At 35.6% G+C, this 7,227-nt stretch overlaps 1 pseudogene across 1 annotated transcript; it reads right to left on the minus strand.

Annotated features, from left to right (window-relative positions):
• Positions 1 to 1,121: 1,121 nt before the first annotated feature.
• Positions 1,122 to 6,096, minus strand: LOC149019051 (endo-1,3;1,4-beta-D-glucanase-like; annotated as a pseudogene). The gene is made up of 8 exons (XR_016173025.1): positions 5,769 to 6,096; positions 5,294 to 5,315; positions 4,890 to 5,016; positions 4,061 to 4,151; positions 3,811 to 3,900; positions 3,544 to 3,644; positions 1,818 to 1,997; positions 1,122 to 1,465 (listed from the first exon to the last, which is right to left on the minus strand). The product of XR_016173025.1 is annotated as an endo-1,3;1,4-beta-D-glucanase-like (transcript).
• Positions 6,097 to 7,227: the final 1,131 nt, after the last annotated feature.

Here is a 7,227-nt window from a genome sequence, read left to right on the forward strand (position 1 = left end):
CTGAAACCATAAAAGGAATAGAACAACACTAAATGATTCAAAGAGAAGAAGAGATACAAGAATAAATCTTTGTTTTAAGATCTATTGATAGAGGATCCAAAAAGGGAATGTTTAGGGTCTTCTACTTCTTTTTTACCCCTTATCTTCCTTTGAAAGTAAGGATTAAAGTGGATCAAAGAGAAAGAAAGAAATGAAATAGTGCACAAAGTTTCCAGAAATTAAAAAAAAGTACACAAATGAAGAATATTTAAAAAGTGTGAATTCTCAGCTAAATCAAGCATTAGAAGGCCTAAACCGAGAAGAAAGGAAAGGATTTCAGAGGATCTGAGACTGTAATAGAAGCAAGAAAAAGAGTAGCAAAGCTACGGCATGTGAATTGTGAAAGGGGATCCAATGAGTAGGTAGTGATTCAATCATGGCCTAACCACCCTCCTAATTCGAACTCATTGTCATGTCGGCAAGGGCGCCGTCAAGTCTCGTCATTTCTGGCGGATGGCGGTTTTCGGTGGTGGAGAGGAAGAAGATGGGTGAAGAGATGGTGAAGGGATACTAACTAAGGGTATTTAGGTAATTTAAAAATCAAATTTCAAATGTTTTAAATATAAGTAATATGAATATGAGTTTTAATAATCAATATTATCTATTATATATAATTACTAAGTCATTATCTTATATATAACTAATGAGTCATGTATTGAAGGATGTGCATGCATTTTTCATCATCCCTCCCTATCAAAAATTGGTTCTTTCATCCAAAATTAAATTGGTTAATTCATTATATGTGTATATAATTAATTAAAATAATATATAAAAACAATTAATAAATAAAACTAATCATCACTTAAATGAACCCACAAGCTAAAGTTAAGATAATTCCTAAACCCTAAATTTCTAAGAGAGTTTGAATATGCAATTGATAGAACAGAGAGCCATATTTGATATGGACAGCGAATTTGTTAACCTACATGGATAAACATGTGTTGATTCAATTGGTTGTTTTTGCCATATCCACACATTGGATCTGATGATTTTCTGATAATAGGAATTTGTGTTTATTTCTCACAGTTTCATGGTAGTCTAACTTCTTTCCCAAGATGAAAAAAAGAACCAAAACTTGCAGAAATTTCACACAATGTCTTCATAGTTTCACAATAATCAAGTTCTTTTCTATAATACAGCAACATTCATCAGGTTTTTAGGAGGAATTGAGAAGAACTTGATGGATGAGAATTATAGAGGATAAAAATCCATTAAACTACACATCTTATACACAATCAGGTTCCTGCTTGTTCCATTTTATGTATGAAACAAAGATGGGATAACATACACAAATCAGTTTTCCACTGCTGTATATCTTTTCCTACTTAACATAGCTTGACAAACCAGTCTAAGATGTTCAGATGAGAATCCTCATAAATCATAGCAAGTAATCCATCTCTAGAAGAATCTTCACATGCACATCAATCTGTGGAAAACAAACATAATTTAATTGAGAACTCAAATAAAAACCATATAGTCGATCAGCCATAAATGGAAAATCTAATGGTTGATGAATAAATGCAGCTATCAAAAAATTCTTAATGAAGTAGAAATTTATGGAATCATGGATATGATGACCTGAGACAAGTATCTGTTTTCCTAACTGATGATACCAAAGAGTTCATTATGTATAACTGTTGGCTGTTTCTTGCTAGACTCTTATGTAGCAAGATACCAAAAATGCACGGATGGCCATTGTTCGATACTAATGTCATAGTACTCCTATATGTTAATGTGTGAAGGAAAGGTTAGCATCCAGAGAAGATTATGTAGTATACCAGAAAACAACTAGTTTCCACTGCTGTGCATCTTTTCTTTATTGAACATACTTCGCAAACCAATCTAACATGTTCTGATGAGCTTCCTCAGCAGATTTCTTCAGCTTCTTCTTGTTCAGTATTGTATCTAACAGCCCATCCATGTACAACCCCGGGAAATATCTTCACGTATGCATCAAGCTGTGCAAAACCAACATCTGTTAATTCTTGAATTTTTTGTTTTGAGACAAGTAAAATCGTATTAGTAATGAAAATTCATTACAGAAAATGCTACAAGTAAATGAAATGCTTATTGAACATAATCAAATCAGCATGTATTAGTTTCCCTACTTGTTCATAAAGCTAATGCATGGCCCAAGGGCTCAAACTGTATGCTGTTTATATCAAGCTCTTAAAGCATGGCTGAGAGAACAGAAATGTAACTGAAGAAATACCCAAAAAGAATAAAATTAAATCATTTCAACAGCCACACAAAGAGAACAATGAAGCTGATATAAAATCTTTGTATTTGGGGTTTTACTATTTATGATCCTTTATGGTTTCAGCTTTTGAATGTTTCTTTGTTGTTGCTTACTACTTTATTCATCCTTTTCTTTTATTTCAGCAATATAATTTTTATGGGAAAATTTCAGGACCATCCCTTGAGTTTACCCTCTGATAGTAATGCCACTGCAAAGCAAATCAAACTACTAGACTGGCTCCAATTCCTAACATTGCTAGTCTTGCAAGTCCATTTTAGCATATTACCCCTTCATTACCCCTCACTGAAAATTTAGAGGGTTTACTGTTGAACCAGTTCTGTCTTCAACCTTTGGAGAAGCTACAGTTTGGGAGAGGCTGTAATCTTAGAGAACCTGCAAGTCCCATTCAGGTAAGTTCTACCACTCCCCTCTTCCTTCCTTTTTGTACCAAAGAAAAATGAACCCACAAGCTTCTCCAATTTGGGAAAATGGAGAGGCTGCAATCTGTATGCTATTTAGAAAATGAACCCGCAAGCTTCATCTGTTTTCCATTTTTTTCCCTCTGTATATCAAAAGCCCTGTTGAACCCTTCCACTGCTACCACTCCCCTTCCCCCTTCCACAGCCAAGGATTCTCATAATTTCTAAAGGGAAAAAATCGTATCTAACAGGATAATTTCCATGTTTTCATGTGAAACAGCCTTAGTTTTGAATGACTTCCATGGCTTTTCAGTGCATACACATCTGCTGCTCTTACCTACACACATACCCTGCTGAATGAGCTTCATACAGAACATGCGCGCATGTGGGGAACCAGCTTCTTGGAGTCTAAGCTTGAAGATTCCAGAGAAACATCCAATTCTTTGAATAAATAAGCAATATTCATCAGAAAATATTAAACTATTACAGTTGTGCCATACATATAAGGTCTTCATACTACATGGTAACATGTAATTGACAAGTTAGGCTAATAAGAACTAATTTTGTATGCTTATGGAAGAAAAATAGGTGACTTATATTGCCAACATAATGGACTTCCATTCTTATGACTTCACCTGGGAAATTTCAAAACCCCTAGCAGTGTATGGGTAGGAAGGGAAGTGAAGTCGTATCCCAAAACAGGACCATTGTGTGTTCTCTAGTTCAATTTCATAAAAGGATTTACATTTACAAGTTTGAGGAGCAATAGGAGTTTTTGGGAAGAGAGACTCTTCAAATAAAAATCATGAACCTATTCATCGATAAAAGAAAAATCATGTTCCTTACCTCAGGTTTAGAGGACAAAATTTGTTCAAACTGTCTCAAAAGTTCTGGGGGAGAAACCCTATCAATCTCAGCTCCAAGAACAGCAATTGGGACCTTAACCTCTGAAAATATCCAACCATCAATCATTAGATCTCTACCAGCAGATGATTCAGTACCAGTTATCAAAGCTAAAAGTATAATATATTTCCCTAAAAGCATTGAACTACACCAGAGGCATCAATAGATAATTGAACATCAAGCAGAAACCTCAACTGAAAAGATTCATACCCTGTATATCATCTACAGTGACACGTGCAGGATGAAAGAGCACTGCAGCTTGGATGTAATCAAATTTGGCTAGTTCCACAACCACTTTGGCTGAGAAGAAATCAACACATTAAATCACAATTCCGTTGAGTAATAGATATATGTTTATACTAATATTAGACACTCTATTTCTGCAATGCCAAATGTATATCACAGAAGTGTTCCAGAGCATTGAATGATTCCAAATGCTATGGAGTGAAAAAAACCTCACCACCCCAGCAAAAGCCCGCAGCCCCTATTGTACATATCCCTTTACTTTTCAAAGCTGCTATAACTGGTTTGGCATCCTCAAAACCTTTATCCTGCAGAAAGAGTGTCATTATATCAGATCATAGAACTAGTAATTGAATGGATTGAAGAAAATTAGCATGAATGTGCAGAGACATTGGCCTCCACAGATGACAATGATGGCATAAAGGTAGACATACTCCAAATTCAAACAAGAAGACAGCAGGGGCCTATATGGATTGATCATGGATGGTATAAACCATTTCTCTATAAAACCATCCACAATAGGAGCTTGGACAAAAGAAGAGACTGTTTCATAGACAAGATTATCAGACATGTGGTCCATAAAATCATAGAATCAGCGATTTCTCTTTTTTGTTGGGGTGGTTTAATTAAAGCAGCTAGTTCACTGAAAAAGCTACTAGATTTGCAATAGTCAGCATTATCAATTTAACAGGCCTTTTTGTTGAATCTGAACATAGTGATAATGAGATTACACCAACTGTCTAAAAGATATTGCCATTTTGGTAATGTCAAGAATCCCAGCTACACTTTGTATTTTTTTAACAGAAACATAGATTGACAGCAAAAGCATGCAGAGGGTGATCAGCATCACTAATGACTATCACTGACTAAATAACTGGATAGATGAACTGACAGGTTATGAGTCACATTGTACAAAGACTGACCAGATAGGTTTATATCATTTAATTTTCTTGCAAAAAAAACAAGGAGTATAAATGGGCATTTAATGCAAAAATCCTATCAATAAATAAATAACAAGCATTTATCTCCAAGATGAAGGAACCTACCATTCCATGGTCCTTGATCCACTCGCTAATGGGCCTCTCAGGATTATCAGGTGTATAAGGATCTCCATAAAAGAAGTCAGGAACAACCACATAGAATCCTGCAGCTGCAACTTTGTCTGCAAGTTTTCTTTACAGTACAATGGCATGGAGGTTAGTTCCTAAGATGATTTTTTATTTCTCATACCTAAAGCAATCTCAAAAGATCAACACAAGGTCATATGCTTGTACAGAAATTATTTACTATTCCACAACACAAAAATAAAATATTCAAGTAAAATCTTATTTTTTATACTGATTATAACACTTGAAGAGCTTCCTTTTATTTGATTTTCAGTTAGACAAATTAGATCTGCAAGGAAAATTTTAAGAATACAGTGTAGAATCTGAGTCAATAACTTTCATACCTCAAGTTCGGTGCCTCATATCCTGCAAGAGAAGGAGAATTTTGTTATAAATTACACGTAGTGTAAAAAATTCGTTTCTTTATGAATCCTCAATTATCCTTTACTTGTGATCTATTTAAGTTCAAATGAACACCATTTTGAAAGAAATAATCAATTATTTAAGTAGGGAACAGTTCATCAAATACAACTGCCCTGCACCTGAACACCTGACTAAATGGTGAAAATGGAGGGATCACAGACTCAGAGCATCCTAATACTCAGAATACTAACAAGTCATTCTTTCTAACCTCAAAACGATTTCCATCAAAGTTGGAGGTGTGGGTGGGTGGGGGAATCATTAGATATTTTACAAACCCCATTTGATGAGTGATACCCATAAACTTCTAAACTAATCCCAACAAGGGAATACTTGCAAATCAAGAAAGAAGAAGAAGAAGAAGAAGAAGAAGAATAGATCAAAGTTAGTTGTTTTCACCAAAAAGGTCAGAGATAAGCAGAATGGCGCGCTTGGACTCTGTTGAGCCGGAAACATAGGTCTTGAGTCCCCCAACTTCTTCTACAAACCCATGACCATAGCTTGAGCTAAGGGCTGGTGGGTTCTCACAACATTGCTGACCTGACATCTCTTCTTCCTCCAGATAAACTCACGAAGCTCACACTACACCACGAAGTATCTAAATTAGGTTTTGAGTCCCCCAACTTCTTCTAAACACACCCTATGAGCAATTTCGATCTTGTTGAGCAGGCAAGATAGTTAGATCAACCCAAGTGGCTTCTCTCAAACAATGCTGCCTTTTGTTTGTTTTTTCTTTTTCTTGGATAATGCGTCTAGCTATTATTTTACAGTTTCTAAATGGGTGATGTTCGTCTGTTTGTGAGACAAAAAATGGTGGGAAAGACAAAGTCACAGAGGATGGGACCTAGTGAAAATCCCATGTTGGACTGGCTTGCTCAGTATGTCAGCTTAAAATAAAGACAGATAGACACAGCAGATTTCCTTGCTGTTGGAGCAAATAGGCTCAAGTTTTATAATTTTTGGATATGTTCCTCTCCCCCTTTCCCCTTTTATAGAATGGTTTTGTTAATTAAATGGAACAAGTGATCACTGAATGGAAGTAGGAACTTCTAGGCGAGTTACATCCTTAAGACGTAATTTGCTCTCACATCAAGGTGCTATGAGGTACTTGAACAGTCTTCCAGGATACAAAGAAGCCCAACTTTGAATTGAATCACTCAAGTTCTGTTTAGCACTCGCAAAACTCAAGAACAAAGAAGACTTCGGGATTTTCGTATATTTCGCTGTTAAGAAACTTGAGGCTATTTATAAGTTTGAGGTACTTCTACTGAACAGTTCATGACTCTGTTCGTAAGGGTGCACCTCTCTGTAGGATTGCTGTTATGAATGTAACTTGCTAGTCTTCCAACTCTATAAGAAGACTAGTAGAGAGGGGAGTTATATTAGAATTTAACTTCTTGTAAAACTCTTACTCTTTTCTATTTAAAGATAGTGAAAGCCTCTACTGGCACAACAATAATTTTGGTATATGTGGATGACATTATAATCATGGAGATGATTCTGAAGGAATCAATACACTCAAAGATTATTTGAAGAAGATTTTTGACATCAAGGACTTGGGACAACTTCGATACTTTCTTGGAATTGAAGTTGCCAGATCTAGTAAAGGATTATTCATCTCTCAAAGGAAATATGTTCTTGACTTGTTGAAGGAAACTGGCAAATTGGGTGTGAAACCAGCCAACACTCCCATGGATTACACTTGTAAGGTTACTAATGATGATTATCCATTACAGGATAATAATTGTTTTCAAAGATTGGTTGGAAAATTGATTTACTTGACCATTACCAGACCTGACATTGCATATGCAGTGAGCTATGTCAGTCAGTTTATGCATAATCCTACCAAAGGGCATAT

The sequence above is a fragment of the Hakea prostrata genome, chromosome 4 (assembly GCF_041222555.1).
Source record: "Hakea prostrata isolate BN-2017 chromosome 4, UWA_Hpros_2, whole genome shotgun sequence".
Lineage (NCBI taxonomy): Eukaryota > Viridiplantae > Streptophyta > Magnoliopsida > Proteales > Proteaceae > Hakea > Hakea prostrata.